Source organism: Halyomorpha halys, unplaced genomic scaffold, assembly GCF_000696795.3.
Source record: "Halyomorpha halys isolate HHAL.00 unplaced genomic scaffold, Hhal_1.1 Scaffold2269.1, whole genome shotgun sequence".
Lineage (NCBI taxonomy): Eukaryota > Metazoa > Arthropoda > Insecta > Hemiptera > Pentatomidae > Halyomorpha > Halyomorpha halys.
Genome location: NW_027105858.1, coordinates 59077 through 76014, shown reverse-complemented (window position 1 = coordinate 76014; position 16938 = coordinate 59077). Strand labels below are relative to the sequence as shown.

General features: G+C 29.5%; 1 long non-coding RNA gene across 1 annotated transcript in view; it reads left to right on the top strand.

Annotated features, from left to right (window-relative positions):
- LOC106691347 (uncharacterized) overlaps window positions 1-16938 on the top strand; it is a 117192-nt gene that overhangs the window by 72012 nt on the left and 28242 nt on the right. The gene's annotated exons all lie outside the window — the stretch shown is intronic.

Genomic DNA, 16938 nt, shown 5'->3' with positions numbered 1-16938 from the left:
TCATTAAAAAGTGAAATTTTTAACTTAATTGAGAAGGAAATAGTAACAGCGATAATCAGAAAGAAAAATATCAGGAATTATTAATGTATGCAAATGTTTCTGATAATTTTATGAACAATCTACAGAGCTATAAAGGCCAGATATTTTTATAGAAAGAATCTTAGAAAAATATCATATAAAGAAACTAATATAAATTTAGAGTAATAAAAAATACATCGAAAAATTATATTTCTCTGGTTTGAACTTTATTTTATGTATTTTATTATGAAACAAGAAAACTAGATTATTACCATATCAAAATTTTTCTTTAGGTATTTTATGTTCCATATCCGGTGTTAATTATATTCAAACCTTTGGTTTATGTCATATTACTCTCATTTTTGTTTTATATAAATTCTATACTGTGTTATTATGTCTTGTACTTGAAGATTTGAATAAGTCCTATAATAAAATTGTTTACACTGTTTTTGTTTAAGTCACTAAACGTGTGTTAGAGTTTGTTCTTGTCATTGTTAATTGTTGATAATAAAGTAAATAAAAAGCCTGGAGCAGTGAAATAGATAGATCATGGTAGACATGGCACAGCGGTGACATGGGGGCACTCTGTGGCGTGTTGGCTCTCTTGGGCATTTATCATCTCACTTCATAACTCCCGAAGTAACAACTTCAGTGGTCAACCACTAGGTCATTTTTCTTAACCTCACTTCAAAAAAAAAAATTAATAATTTATTTTTTCTGACTAAAATATCTTATGGCTTGTTATACGTGTCTTCAAATGTTTTTGTCAAACAATCTCATAATAAGAGGCAGGTTTATCTTAATTTCAAAATATTTATATTATTTTAGCCAGAAGAAGGATCATTGAAAAATAAATTTACTCATATCAAGCTACATTATAAAATTGGCAAAAATTAGAAATTGGCATAGACCCTTTAGGCAACAGATAAAGCCTTATCTTAAAAAACATTCACTTATAACGTATATTGGTCGATGTACAATGTCCCAAGGAGATTATAAATACAAAAACAAAATAATGAAAGGGAATTATTAACACTATAAATAAAATTATAAGAGATAATTATTAATTCAATTAACATCTTCCCTTCTTTTTTCCGCTCTCAAAATCCCATGGTAAGAAGCAGGCTGATCTTAGCTTTGAAACATTCAGTCTAATAATTAGGAATATTAGATGAGCATTCTTAATCTCATTTTCAGACTCTCTTGATGTACAAAACTTCTGTTTCTTTTTTGAAGAATATTTTGGTTTTTTTTTTATTTTACTCGAAACTCGAAAAGTTACTATGTTGTGTCGGTGAACACAGCTATGTGTTTTTTAAAATTAAATTTACACTTGCTTTCAGTTATTTGTTTGTAACTTCTACATATACACAAAAATATCATTTACTTTTTTACATTAAAAATTAAGGCTTGAAACATTATCTTATTTATTTTTCAATAGTTTACTTTTCTTAGACTAAGTGCTAACTTTTTTAAAGCTTAAGAATTTAATTGTAGGGAAATACGTTAACGTATTCGCTTTATGTTTGTGTGGAACCTTTATAATTATTTTATTTTAGGTCGTTTAATATTTATAGTTTATTTGTATCAATAGGTTCTGATTTACTATTGAATTATATTCTATGAATTTTACTAGGCATCTTGTGATAGGCTAAAATCAAAAATGATGACAAACATTTTAATTGCTTGCATCATTTGTAATATCGTTTATTATAATAGATTAATCTTTATAAAATTATTTGGATATTTTTTAAATTCCTATTTTTTATTGATATTTTTGCTACACTTATCGTAAGTTGTTTATTTTTCGAAGGGTATTATGTTTTTATGGGGGCGACGGTAGCAGTCTATCCGGGATTTGTTTAAGTATATATAATACTCACTCACAGCCTCTTCCCGGGAATTTGTGAGGTCCGTTTATAGGTAGCACTCGCAGATCGTGAATTACACAATGTCAAACAAAAATTGAAATGAAAATGTCTGTAAAAAAAAAAATATGAAATTAAAGACTGAAGGTGGATCGTTCGAATTGTAGGCCAGGTTGATATTCTAATGTAAAAGTGATTAAATACAGAAATTTAAGTTTAAGTTTAAGTAATTTGCCTAGCTAAAAAAGCCGAAAATACTTTAGTTATTCTAGTCGGTACATAAATTATTTCTCAATAATCTCAGTTAAAATTGTTTTTTGTATTACTACCAATGAAATCATATAAAATACCATATCTATATTTCTTTAAGAATATTGTGTGTATATGTTATACTAGTATGTTTAGAAAAATTATAGTTAGTTTTGGCTTGTAATAACCCTTACAAGTTAGATAGAGAATATAATTTTATTTGTATTTATTTTATCTATCTGCTGTATTTTTCTGTTTTTTTTTTTTCAAAAAAACATCAATACTGGATTTATGTTAGTCATTAATAGCTTGTTGAAAAAGAAAAATTAAAATATGTGGTATTTATTAAAACCTTTGGAATACTGATTGATGGATATACTTTTAAAAATATATTATTGAAAATTACAGAATACAATAAAACTAGATCAATAAGATAATGATTATAAAAATTCAAATGTAGTTTAAAAATCACAGAAGTAATTCGGTGTAATCATCGTAATGTTTCCTGTTTAATGAATTTAAAAATAAAGTTGCAAAAAAACTTCATTCATAACAGTATTTAATATAAATAAAAAGGGGTTTAATATTTATTATATTTAGTCGGACAGCTTCTTGCTTACGCGGATGACATTGACATTTCTGGATAGAGGAAATTCCTAGGTGAAGAAATCAGGATCGAAGAATATACTTTTACTTGTTGTGGACTTCTAAATTAAACGAAGAGTCCTATGTGCCAACGGCTGTTATTATAGCCTCAGTTCCTATTTTAGGAGCCGTGCCTTGTCTAAGGACACCAAGATTTATTTGTATAAAACAATTATTCGGCCACTTCTTCTGCATGGCTCGGAAATGTGGATTATTTCCACGGCTAGTGAGCACAACTTAATAGTCTTGGAGAGGAAGATTCACGGTAAAATATTTGGAGCTGTGAAGGTTGACCAGATATGGAGACGTCGTACAAACCAGGAGCTCAAAGTTTTATATAAGGAACCAGACGTTGTCCAGTTTGTGGGGCTCAGTAGATTGAGGTAGCCAGGGCATTTTGCTCGGATGGCTGAGAGTGATCTTCCAAAGAAAATAGTGACAAAGGTACTACATGGAGCAAGACGCAGAGGAAAACCACGATGGAATGATGGTGTGAGTGCTAATTCCATGATCATGATGGGAGTGAGGAACTAGATGGTGGCCGCACAAAATCGTAATGATTGGTGGAGGTTAATGCAGGAGGCCAGGACTCTAAATCGAGTTGTGGAGCCAAATTAATTATAATAATAATATTTAGTCAAGGCGTAGTATTGATAACTTACATATTTTTTACTTCGAACTCCTAACATTGAAATTCAGGATACTATTTGTTGCAGTCTAAAAAGTTAGTCAAGTCGAATTTTCAGAGCTAGAGGTTTCGTTTATAGCTGTCTTTGATAAGTAACTAGGACATTCATAGGAAATACTGAAATTAACTTTTAGTCGTTTAAATCAATCTTTAATTATATTTTTTAGTTAGTTTTTATTGTAAAATTACATACTATATATTGACTATTTCAGCTTTAAACATTTAACTAAGTAAGCCTTAATATTTTTTCATAGTTATTTCTAAAATATAGAGGAGGAGGGGGGGAGGGTTATTCATAGGTAACCAACCCTTAATAGTGTATTCTATACTGTGTCGAAACGTTGGTTATTAATAAATAGTTAATAACCCAATAAGTAGAATAAAAAACTATTTTTATTCCTTTTGACTGCCTGTCATTTTCATCTCCTAATTCTCATACTGTCAATCATCTCTATATAATATATAAAAAGATGGTCAGGGTTGCGGTCGAAAGAGAAACAAAAATAATTTACAACTATTTATTTTCCGACGTTTCGCCCCACTTTGCAGGGCTTCATCAGGGCTAAAAAGATACAATGATAAGAATAAAAATATAAAGATAAGAATAAAAACAAGTAACAATGGCAAAAGTAAAATTTCTTTATAAAAATACGTAAAATATAAAGCTAAAAAAGTATAGGAGATGCACATAAAACAAAAACAATATAGGGAAAGAAAAAAAAGTATAGAGATAAAATAAACGTCATGAAAGGATAATTATAAATAAAAAAAATAATAATAATGATATAAAATGAGCAAAGAACAAGTCAGGACAACCTACCTTTTCAAAGCAATCGGTTGAACAGAAAGAAACAATGAAGCGGAAGCGTGGAGGAGTGGGGAGTTGCCAACCGTTTAACAACTTTATTTCGATTTCAAATACGTCGCGTATACAGGAAGTAGTGATAAAGATATGACGAAAAATGAAAAATGATTAGAGAAAAATACAGAAATATGATAATAATAATAACTATAATAACTAAGTAATATTAGAATGATACATATCGTTACTTTAATAATTGGAGGTTATGCTGAAGATAATAAAACAATATAGGATATAATAACAATGGTTGTAAAAAAAGTAACTGATAATAAGTAAAAGTAAATAAAGAGTAGTAAAAAAAAAAATTACAAAGAAATAACTAAGAAAAATAATTAAACAATGATAACAACTGTAGTATTTATATATCGTGAAAATAACCATTTATCTACACAGATAATAGTAATAGTAAAGATAACAGGAGTAACATGAATAACATAAAGTGAAACAAGGTAATTTAAAAATCGGAAGTGAAAGTTTACAAAATAAAATAAATATATATATAAAAGTACAAGGTGAGATGTAGAAAGAAGTACATAAAAAGATTAAAAATAAGTAATAAAGTATAGAAATAAGTGAAAAAAATGTGATGGAATGTTAACCATATAGGTGATGATAATGATAAGTGAAATAAGTTAATAGAAACATGTGAAATGAAAGTTTACAAAAAAACAAAACAAAGTAAATGTGAAGTTAATAAAACATAGATGAATAAATATAAGTAAATGCAGCTATAGATAATATAAGTGATAAAGAGATAACAAACGGGTGAAAAAACAAAACAAAAGTAGAATAGAAAAATGTTTGGTGATGATAATAAAATGAGTGTAAAATTATTTAGTCTTAATTAAGTTTAATATATGGCTGTACAGGAGATGCACATAAAACAAAAACAATATAGAGAAGGAAAAAAAAAACAACTGTAATTCTGAAGAATTATGAATATATAGGCGAAACTAAAAACCACCTCAGATCACGTATCTCTCAACATAAATTATCTATAACTTCCCACGACTCATCCGCTTCCAAACTTTCAGAACATATCCCTACACTTAATCATGCTTTTGATTTTGACCATACTATTTTAGCCACTGTTCCTAATTACCAAAAGAGACTCATCTCAGAATCCATTTATATCCATCTTGAACCCCCTTCCAGTTAACCACAAAATCGATAAAAACTGTATCTCGCATACATACAGCCATATATTAAACTTAATTAAGACTAAATAATTTTACACTCATTTTATTATCATCACCAAACATTTTTCTATTCTACTTTTGTTTTGTTTTTTCACCTGTTTGTTATCTCTTTATCACTTTTGACTGCAACCCTGACCATCGTCTTATATATCAATTTTTACGGTCAACTATATATACATATATATCTCTATATAATAATCATTTAGTATTACCTACGATATTTTACTTTTTCATAATACTCATGTATTTCTACTTTAGTAACTATTTAAAACATATTATTCATGTTTATCTCATTAGGTTAGCCCCGGCGAAGACTTAAAACATATGTCTATACTGAAACAGTATATTACATTTTTTAATGTATTTGTAAAACAATTGAGTTTTTATTGTCTTTTTTTTTACCACTTCTAAAAGTTTTTATTTTATTATTTAAAAAAGCAAGTTACCTCAAAAGGAGTATTTGGAGACCAAACAAGCTAGCCTTTGAAAAGAGGAACGAGATAGCATTGAGAAATAGATACTAAACTAATGACAGTAGCTAGCCCCCTTTGTGTTCATACTCAAGAGGAGTTTGTTTAATTTACTCTGGGGTTCATTTGCTGTTTCATTCTAGTTGCCGATGTGTTCTCTGATGGCAGCTATTGCTTCTAGATAGTTGTGTGACAAAACTCTAATTACTCTGTCTTACATCTCCACTATCCCGACAAAACAAACATGAGATACAAGCACTACATTATATATGTACAATTCATACAATAATGTATTATTAATATGTATTTATTTCAAGCACTTGTCTTCATTACTTCTTATTTATATTAAGTAATGATAAATCCTTCACATTATAACCTTATTACATAAGACATTATTATTATTTATGTAATTGATGAATGAGATCGTTGAATCTGGCAATCTTCTATTGATATAGAAGTGTTCAAGATATGTAACTCAAATTACAGAATGCAATAAATAGTATAAAATATTGGTCATACAATATTAATACAAACCTCTCTTTTTTGAAGAAATTATTATTTATAATTAAGGATACTAATATTTTTTGTTTCTTCTCTAAAATATCAATGTTCATCCAAATTTGTAGATGATATTTTTCACTATTCGTTCTATATATTGCATAAATTAATCAAAAACAATCATTTTATTATTTAACGGGAATATACTTTTACTTTTAACTTTAATTTATAAATTCAGGAATAGGATTAAAATCTATCTGCCTTTGTAGCAGATAAATAATGTCCCAGGCAGAGATACAATATCACCTGCGATTTTGTGGCAATTTAGCAACCACAGACAATAAATAGCGACGCTCCAGTAGGAGGGTGTGAACAGCTGTTTGTGGCGGGCCCCATACTCCCGCCTTTTTAGAACCCCTTAAATATTTCACTTTTATTCATTTTTTTTCAATTGTGTTGGCCCAGCTTTGTTATTCCGAAAGCAGTAGTTTCAATAGCCATGGAACTGGACCTGCGGTTTAACTTCCCGTTTAACTTGGGCCAGACAATAATATAGCATTTATGAGTGCTATCCTTTGTAGTAATTGTCGCATAAAGGCAACCATTTAACTCAGTTTAATATTTCAAACCTTAGAATTGTGGTCGATAAATGGGGTTGTGTTTTACATCAACTCTTCCGTAGAGAACAAGGGCTTTTATCGTCCCAAGGTGAAGAAAAAAAAACCCAAATTCTAAATTTTATTTTGATTTATTCTCAAAAATAAACTTGAATTTTATTCCATGTAAGTTTTTTATGGTGAATATATTCTTCCTACGATCTCCTCGCATTATGTTCATTCATGTCGTTTCGGGTTTCTTCCTATATCTTCAGGACAATCCACATAAAATTCTATCAACATAGAAACTATACAGTGTCGTATGGTTTTTTTTTTTAAATAAATAATATATGTTTTATTTATTATCTTAATAGTAGTTACATAGTCGTCATATATCCATGTTAAATACTGTGTCATAAATTTGTCCACATTCACACTGGAATCATGTCCTTAACTTAATCTCTTCAACTCATCCCCTCTACGTTCCTTGTTATTGAATTACCTATATTTCCTTGATTTTGACTGACCTAATAATGAATTTATTTTCATAATTTTTCTTTTATTAAGACTACTGTGAATTTAAGACTATTGTAACTGCGTTTATTTATTATTTGCGTAATTCATATTCATGTTTTTTTTTACTATAAAATCTTAAATAGGATAATTTATTCTTTGTGAAAAAAAAAAAATCGTGGAGAGAACATTGCATGGCTAGTGACGGCTTAGTTAAAGAATTTCACTGTACACTAATGTGCCACGGTATAGAGGTTAAGAATTACGTATTTAAAACTTGATTCATCAGTTATTTCAGTTTTTATAAAATTTTCCTGCACTTACAAATGTGCTCTCTTGGATCCTCTTCGTAAACACTTCGTAATTCTTTAAATTTTTCTCAGTTAATCAACCATTAATTATTTTTTTCTCAGATTACGAGTAGTTTTTATGAATGATAGAATTATAATATGGAATTTCTCAGTACATTAAATTATTAAAAAGCTTGGTAAGTATATTGCCTTAGTTATTTTATTTTTTCTTAATTATTTTTGGATATATTTTTAATAATTTAATATTTATTGTATATTAATTTTAACATAGTTTGTTGAATTTTTTAAAATTTATATTTGTTACTTATCTATTCTTCATTCATTTTTTCTTATCTCTATCACTATTTTATACACTATTCTTTTTAAGGCATATTGGGTTGAAACCAAAATATGAAAGGGAAAAAGAAAAAAAGGGAGAAAAGGGAAATGATAGAAAAAGGGGGAAAATCATGAAAAAGATAAAAGGAAGAAGAAGAAGAATATATATATATATATATATATATAAATGACACGAAGAAAGGTGGGGAGGGGAAAATGGGGAAAAAGTCATATGCTAGTTTTATATATTACTATTGTTCATATTTATTGTTGTATTCTTATCTAGGCCTATTTATCGTATTATTTATATATATTATCTGATTAGACTAAAATGTGTATACTGTGTAATTAGCAATCCAATGAAGTTGGGCAGCACAACTTTGTATTTTTAATAAAGTTTTTCCTCCTCCTGTTTGATCTTGAGTTAAGAAAATAAATATATTCATTTCTTTCTTTGGTGTAGTACCACTTTTTTCGATATAGAATTCAATTTATTTTATTTTTTCTACAGAGTAGTTAATTACATGTATTTCAGGCAATGAAATGCGTTTACGAATGTGTCAGCAAAAGTAGTTCATGCGATTTACTAAAATCCAGAACATCTCTAGTCTAATTGTTAAAAAATTAAAATGTCAGCATGTATAACCAAAAATAGTGAATTATATTTGTTAAAATTATTACTGATTCACGTTCACACAAATACTCCAATACTCAAATACAAATCTCCTGTTCCCTAAATATTGGAGTATTTTAACGAGTCTGAATGAAAGTAGTTTAAAATGATATTGATCTATCATTTGGTACAATCTCTAAAAATTTGATCAAAAATAAATTATTTATAACGATTATTGTTTTATTTAATAAAATATCCATAATATTAAAAGTATTTTAGTGTTAGCTTGGATACTTTTTTCCAAGATTATTAAATATGTACTGCTATTTGAATTTTGAGTCCTAATGGAGTCGACTGTATAAAGAAAATGTTTTATAAATGCAAATTGATAAAATGAAGTAATTTTTTGATCTTTTCACGTCATATTCCACCTCAGTCTATCTGGGACTGTTATTTTTCAATTTGCTGTGAGAAGCTCAGCTCTCCAGATACTCTCTGGTTCGATATATGCACGTTAGATAAGAAAATATCCATATTTCATGTTTCGGCTGTATCTTTTCAACGTTTTATATTAATTTGTTGTATTTTTATTAAACTTCGTGAAATGTGTATAGAAACGCACTTTTTTGCTTCAATACCACATATCTTTGGCTTTATGTCTTTGAAAGGCTTCGTATAGTTTAATAAGTAACAACATCTCCAGAAGTGTAATCAACGTATTCAATCCTTTCAATCCAAAATCCATAGAACCATAGTTAATGCACCCTATTACGTTTCCAACAGAACACTACACCATGACCTATATATCCCTTTTGACCTTGACCTTATACCTACCAAATTCTTAAAATTCCATATAAACTTTTCCAACCATCCTAATCCTTTGGCTCAAACCCCACCTAGAAGGTTGAAACGGCAGTGGCCAACAGACTTATTGTAAAATAAAAATGGACCATTGGGGTTCTGGCAATGGTCAGATTCTCCACTCAAGTCGAGTGTTTGCGGCTTTAGCGCACTTGCTCAGCCTCCACTGGCTCACTACCAGTGATGCGGCGAGAGGGATGCGCTGGGATCTTTTGTGCTCTGCTCTACCCCTAACACGTGGTGGATAGAGTGGTACCCCTCACAACTGTGTGGCAGATTGTAATATCAATAAATATACTAATAATATACAAATAAATAAAAAAGAAGTGTAATCAGGACAAATTAAAATTATTTTAATTAATTTTTAAATAATAGTATTGGATTATTTCACTAAAAACTAAATCGAATTTAAATAAAAATTGAGTTTAATTTTATTCAAATTGTGATTAACAATCAAATAATCAAAAATGTAAATTTTAATCATTATTAAAAAGTAATTAACCGCTATAATTACTTCAGGTATGATAGTGTTATTTAATATCATATATCCATAAAATTAAAACAACAATGATTATATTGTATTATTCTTTTGTATTATTGAAAATACTTATAATAGGGGTATCGTACCTTCCTGTAAAAATTCTATAATTACATCACGAAACAAAATTTAATTAGCTTTTTATTATACTGTTTTTACATTAAATGGTTAAATAAATATTGAGTACACAATAATATTTAAAAGCTCTATAAGAACTAATACTAATATACATTTATATTAATAATTTAGATTTGATCTGAAGCCATATTATTTTTCAAGATGACTATGTCATCTTATAAAATATGCATACTTATAAGGGGATGTGAATTAGCTTAGAAATGAAAGCAACTTTGCTGAATTATCTACCATCCTGAAACTTTATTGCCAGTATCAGATCTTAGCCTTATAGCCTAATCATCCTCATATAATATCTCGAAATTAGGTATAATTTGTTTGTTTCTATTTAAAAGCTGAGATATAGAATCTGAACGTGATCGCAATTTAATATGAGTTGGAAGTTCCTTTTAAAATTATAGCCTACGCTATTATCTTCGGAAGGAGTTATTATAATGGTATGCCAGAACATATCTAATTTATGATTTCCTCTGTGCATTATTTTCATTTTTCATTTACAAATAATTCATTTTATCAATCTTAGCTTTTTAATAAAGACTAAATCTTGTTCAGCGTCTGACTAAGTGACTTAAGATGGAAGAAATATATAATCCTTTACTATGAAATTATTTGGAGTTAAAACAAATACGTATGGTACATGATTTACCATGATGATGATGCGTTACCATTTCAGACTACACATTTAGCAGAGGTTTATCGTAAACATAACACTGTTTAAAATATTGTATGCATTTAGAAATAATATTCCTAAAAAGACACAATTCCATTTCTATTTAAATAATAAAGGTCTATTTTATTTATATAATGTAAGTATACCATAATTGTTCCTATTCATCACTCTATTTTACATCCACTGGTGTACCTCAAGGTTGTATCCTCGGCCCATCCTCTATACCGTCTATACAGCGGACATCCCAACAACTCCTAACATTATCCTTACCACGTATTCTGATGACACATGTGTACTCACAGTTAATAATAACCCTTTGATCGCATCCCAAACTCTCCAGTCCCATATCACAACCCTCGAAGAATGGTGCCGAAATTGGAGGGTACAAATAAATCCCATCAAATCACCATTACTCTTTGTCGTAAACCTACCAACTGCCCTACAGTATACTTTAATAATGTGGCTCTTACCCCTGTAGAACATATTCTCAGTTATCTTGGACTACACCTTGACAAACGACTAACCTGGAATCCTCAACAAAACTGAAAAGACAGGAAACTGCACGCAGATTCCGACTATTGCAGCACTTACTAGACAAACGGTCTAAACTTCCAACTCATTACAAAAGACTGATCTATATGACAATAATAAGGCCCATCTGGACATACGGAGTTGAGCTTGGGGGCTCCACTAAACCTTCGAATTCCCCTCCTATCCAATCCTTACAATCCAAAATCTTTCGTAAAATCATCAATGCTCCTTACTTTGTTACATATAAAACCATTCATAAAGACCTAAACGTTCCTTATATAAACGATCTAGTCCAAACCCGATATCATTCCTTCCATTATAAACTCCCTAACTACCCATCCAAACCTACTAGTTTTATCGTAGATAACAGCACATCTCCATTTTCTCTAATTTTCCACTGAACAAAGGAGCCAGTATTAAACTTGATTATTTTTGATTTTTATTTGCACATTAGATACATAGTTAATCTTTTTTGAACAATGGACTAACATCAGTTGTTTCACTATTTTCTACATTTTAGTTCGAATAGTTTTCTTGAACATTTTGCTTGGAACCATTTTTTCTACGTATACAGTGAAAAATGTGCACCTGAATTTCTTCTCATTTTGAACTTTACGATTTTGGAGTTGAACCCAACTGACATAACTTACTGTGTGTGTAACGAATGCTAAGCGGATCGTGGAGTGAATAAGACAGTTTGTTCTGTGGAATTTGTTTTTTTTTGTTATAATTGTACTGATAGGCAAAAAAAAATTAATTCATTTTAAACCTATATTACCAGTACTTAAGTTAATTAAAAATGTAGTTCTGTCTTATTATTAAAAGAAATCATATTTATAGAAAAAAAAGATTGGTAAAACAATTACGAACCTAAGACGTGTTTAGTCAAAAAACATTCTTTGGCCCCGAAGAATAAAAGCGAGATTTTGGCTTCATATGTAACAATCATATTCCAAAATATTACTATTCATTCTTTAATAGCATATACATTTTCTTGTTTTGTTTTCTTACTTTACGTTATTTATTTCTAATATGTATTCTTTATGTTATTATAATTTCCGTGTTCTTTTTAGTTTTTTTTTATACTTACAGATAATTTACGACGAAAATATAACTTGTTGAAACCGGCACATTTTAAAAATTTGTTCAGTAGCTAACACAATTCAATTAATTAAATAATTTAGTATTAAGAAAAATTAATATGAAATATACACAAAATACAAGAATATATTAATGTTTAACATCTATATTTGCTTAAATATATACTAAAAATAATAAAATATTAATAATTTTGTTTGTAGAATATTACCATAAATAGGTATATGAGATTTTCTTCTATAAGACTTTGTTAGAAACTTCCCATTCGCATTCATGGGGAATTTCTGGACACTATATCATTCCATGCACAATCATTATATTTCTTATTCTTCTTCGTAGGTGTAATTTATTTACATGATACTACAATGATTGAATCTAGTGCAATGGTTGCAGGGAACCACACGCCTCTTCGTTCCGCGAAATAGGTTAGAAATGTGCCTTTTCACGTCAAATCAATTTAGTTTTGAATTTATCGTCTCAGATGTTTTTCAATTTTACACACGTTTCTTGTAGGTACCGTGAAATTGCTTAGCTTTTCTTGAAAATGTGGCATTTCAAACTCTATTTGTATCAAATAATAATGTAGGGGTTTCGCTATTTACCGAATTCTATAAAAAGAGTTTGATTATATCACTACTAAAACGGAAAACATCCGCTACCAAAAATGTTGAACTATAAAAATGGATGTTGATGTATGAGAGAATTTAGCTACAATTAACAATTTGGTTAGACTTTTTTCATCCCCAATTTAAGTTTTCCCTTGTATTATTGGAAGGTTATAAGAGTGTCAAGTAGGAAATAAATCATACTTGAGGAACCAAAACTGGCATTAAGTAGAACTGAGGTCGGGGACTTCTTGTGGGAGGTCCTAGGCCACATTTCCATGACAAATGCCCCGAAGGATATTTACACTTTTTTTGTCCAGGACGGGGAAGGACCACAGGACTGTGATATCTGTTTCCTCTTTGGCCGAGTGTTTCTTCCAAGTGTGATTAATGCTACGTGCAATAACTTCTGACCTTTCTTATATCCTTTCTCCGGAGTCATTGAGGTTATTTATGGCAGTCGTTGAATTCTTCTGTCGTATATAATTGAGGTTATGTTCGCTTGATTTATTTTTACTTTTTTTTTGCCCTCTATGTTGATGAAAAATGGTAGAATTATACCTGTGGAACCAAACTCGGCTACATTTCGCGCAGCGATATATTTTTCTATGTCTTATTTTGTATTATAACATCAACCTAATTAATTATGAGTTAATTTACTTAAACGCCATCATGCTCTCCAGTTGAGAGATTACTTTCTGATGATTGTCAACGACCAATAATAATGATAATGACAATAATGATTGTCAACGACCAAGACATAGATAATTGAATAATAATTATATCTTTACTCATATTCTCCAAACCTCGGAATGTGGCATATCATTTTTTATAAAAACATCGAAAAAAATTTCGATTGATTGACTTAGTATCACTACTTAAGAGAATCATTTTATATTACTAATTACAATTTATAAAAAAATATTTTTTATATAACTCCATTTATATTGCAATGAATTTTATATATTGTTATTTTTTTTTATTATTTGAATTTATTTTTCTCTATCACGCGTATTAATTTATGAGTATTCCTCTGTATATATTATATTATCTCGCTATCTTGTAAGCTTTCTTTTGCTCTTTGTACTAACTGTTACAACTGCAAAACACACTTTCTCTTTATCTTTTATTAGTTGTAAATTTTACTTGTGATTATCATTACAGGTACGAACAGAAATCCACTACATAAAGATATATAGTGGTCTCTTGGATTTCTAAAATGGTAATATAGTTGTAGAAAAACAGAAACTATTATAAAAATTAAAATAGAGAAAGTAATGATAAAGAATATAAAAATTTAGAAACTTTTAGTAAATTGTATTGGACGGATTTTGTTTTAAAGAACATTTCAAGTGTTCTTTCATTGTGTAGTTCTAAGAACCGCTTAGACTGTATATTACTTCTGTATATATACTGTATTATACTTCATTATAATAATGATAATGAATTAAAATAGTGTAAAACAATTTTTTCAATCATGTAGATAATAACATAATTTACTCTGCGAAATTAAAAGTTTGACTAATCATGAGATTTATTAAAGTACATGAATATACGACAATAGTTCTGAAGCGTTGTGCAACATTATGATAATTTAGGATAAAATATATTCAAATTCTCGAAGTTTTCATCCATAAAAAATTGATTGAAATTGAACGTAACAATAATATTTGTTGTACATTGATGAAAAGTTTTCATTTTTATGTAATTTCCTGCAGGATTAACAATATTGATGAAGGTCCTTCTTGGATTGCAAATTTTTCTAAAAAATGCCTATTGCTAAACGTGGCTGTAAAAACTGTCTTAAAACTCTGTGGAAACTCCGCAGAAATATTATTGCATTAAAAGGGCTACAGTGAATCTGAAAACTTAAAGTTTGCTTTTAAAAGAACTCTAATTTAACGAAATTGAAATGTATATATATTTAAAAGAAATATATTTTTCTAAATTATATTTATAAACGTAATTATTGCTTACCTCCGTTTTTTTTAAAAACAATTTTCATGTTCGAAGGTAAATAAATTAAAGAACTTTCTAAACTTTTTATATTAATTACGTTATTAATTGTACTTAAAATTTTATAGAAACTATATCTAAAATGATTTAATAGCTATTTCCGTTGATTATGTATTGATCAACATCACAAGATTACATTAGCCAACCAACTTCCAAGTGAACGTCACTCGATTCAGTATTTTTTTTGTTTTTTTTTACGTTTAAGAAATGAAAGAAAGAATTATTTTCCTTTCCATTTTTGATACCTATAGTTTATTCAAAACATTTGCTACGAACCCTGGTAACAATACTGACTATTAGCCGGAGTTTAGTAGCCATCTGCACTAACTGGAGATGTGCAGCCCACGCAATCTGACCCCCGCACTGAATATTACACTACCACTGAACACTGAATCATTAATCTGTCATGGAATTGTATTGTAGCAGCTATGAACTATTCCACTATTCATATTGAGTATTATATACAATTATGATCCATGAGTTATATTGAAGATAATTATCAATGCCTTTATTGCATAGTGTACTAACAATGTGCTGAAAACTCAGTGCACAAAGGGATATCAAATTAAACTGCATTACTAATGGAAATTAAATATTCAACGAGCCATAGACTAAATTAAGATGCAAGTGAACTATATACCAGCGTGATACAATACGTGTTGCTATATTCAAACGAATGGTACTATGTAATTGCCAATATAGCACTGACTGTACAGACTTCCCCAGTTTTCAAAATAACTGACCCTTCAGCATACGAAAAAAGTCGAGAGACATCACTTCTTATTTTTGTTATTAATGTATATGTTCCTCCAGAAATACATTATTAATTTGTTATATTTTGCTAGTAAGAACTACTTCAATGTTTTATAATCCTATTTTACAGTGTATATTAGAATTATGCTATGTATCTGAGCATGTGCAATATATATTATACATGTTTATGAATTTACGAAAATGTTCTGATCCCTTCCTGGTAATTTGACATACGGGGAGGAAGGAAGAGAGGAAGAGAGTAGGGTGTTATCTACTGGGTACCACCCTGTTCTAACACCATCGTTGGGGTCAAGTTTTCATTTTTTGTGGGACTGCCAGAGAAACAAAAGTCGACCGGATTCAAACCCAGGTTCCTAAGACCTACGCATTTACTCTCTCTACTACAGACGGCTCTATGGATGCTCGTTCAAGATCATGCTCTACCTCCAGATTTTATCCCAATTAAGGCTATTCTATTTACAGAGGCTGAGAGTGTTCCATGAGGCCTAGTGAACCCACAGAGTAGACTCACAGCTGCAGTAACAGAAAAAAAATAATAATGAGGTGTAGACAGTTGACCGTAGATTAATGATTGGAGAAGTTTGTCCCCCGACGGTGCGGTCAGCAAAGAACAACATAAATAAACAAAACCATATTTATTTATTTTATGCTGACGTTCCGACCTGAGTTTGAGTTTGAGTTTGAGTTTGAGTTTGAGGTCTTCATAAGGGGTTATAGAAGGTAGGCCTGGAACTGCTCCACCGTCCTTGTCAGAACCGATAAATTGTCGGTTAAGCTGGAGATTCGTTTAATTAGGATTGAACGCAAGAAAAAATCTCCAAATAAATGTGACTCATATATTACCATAGAAATAAAAATGAAA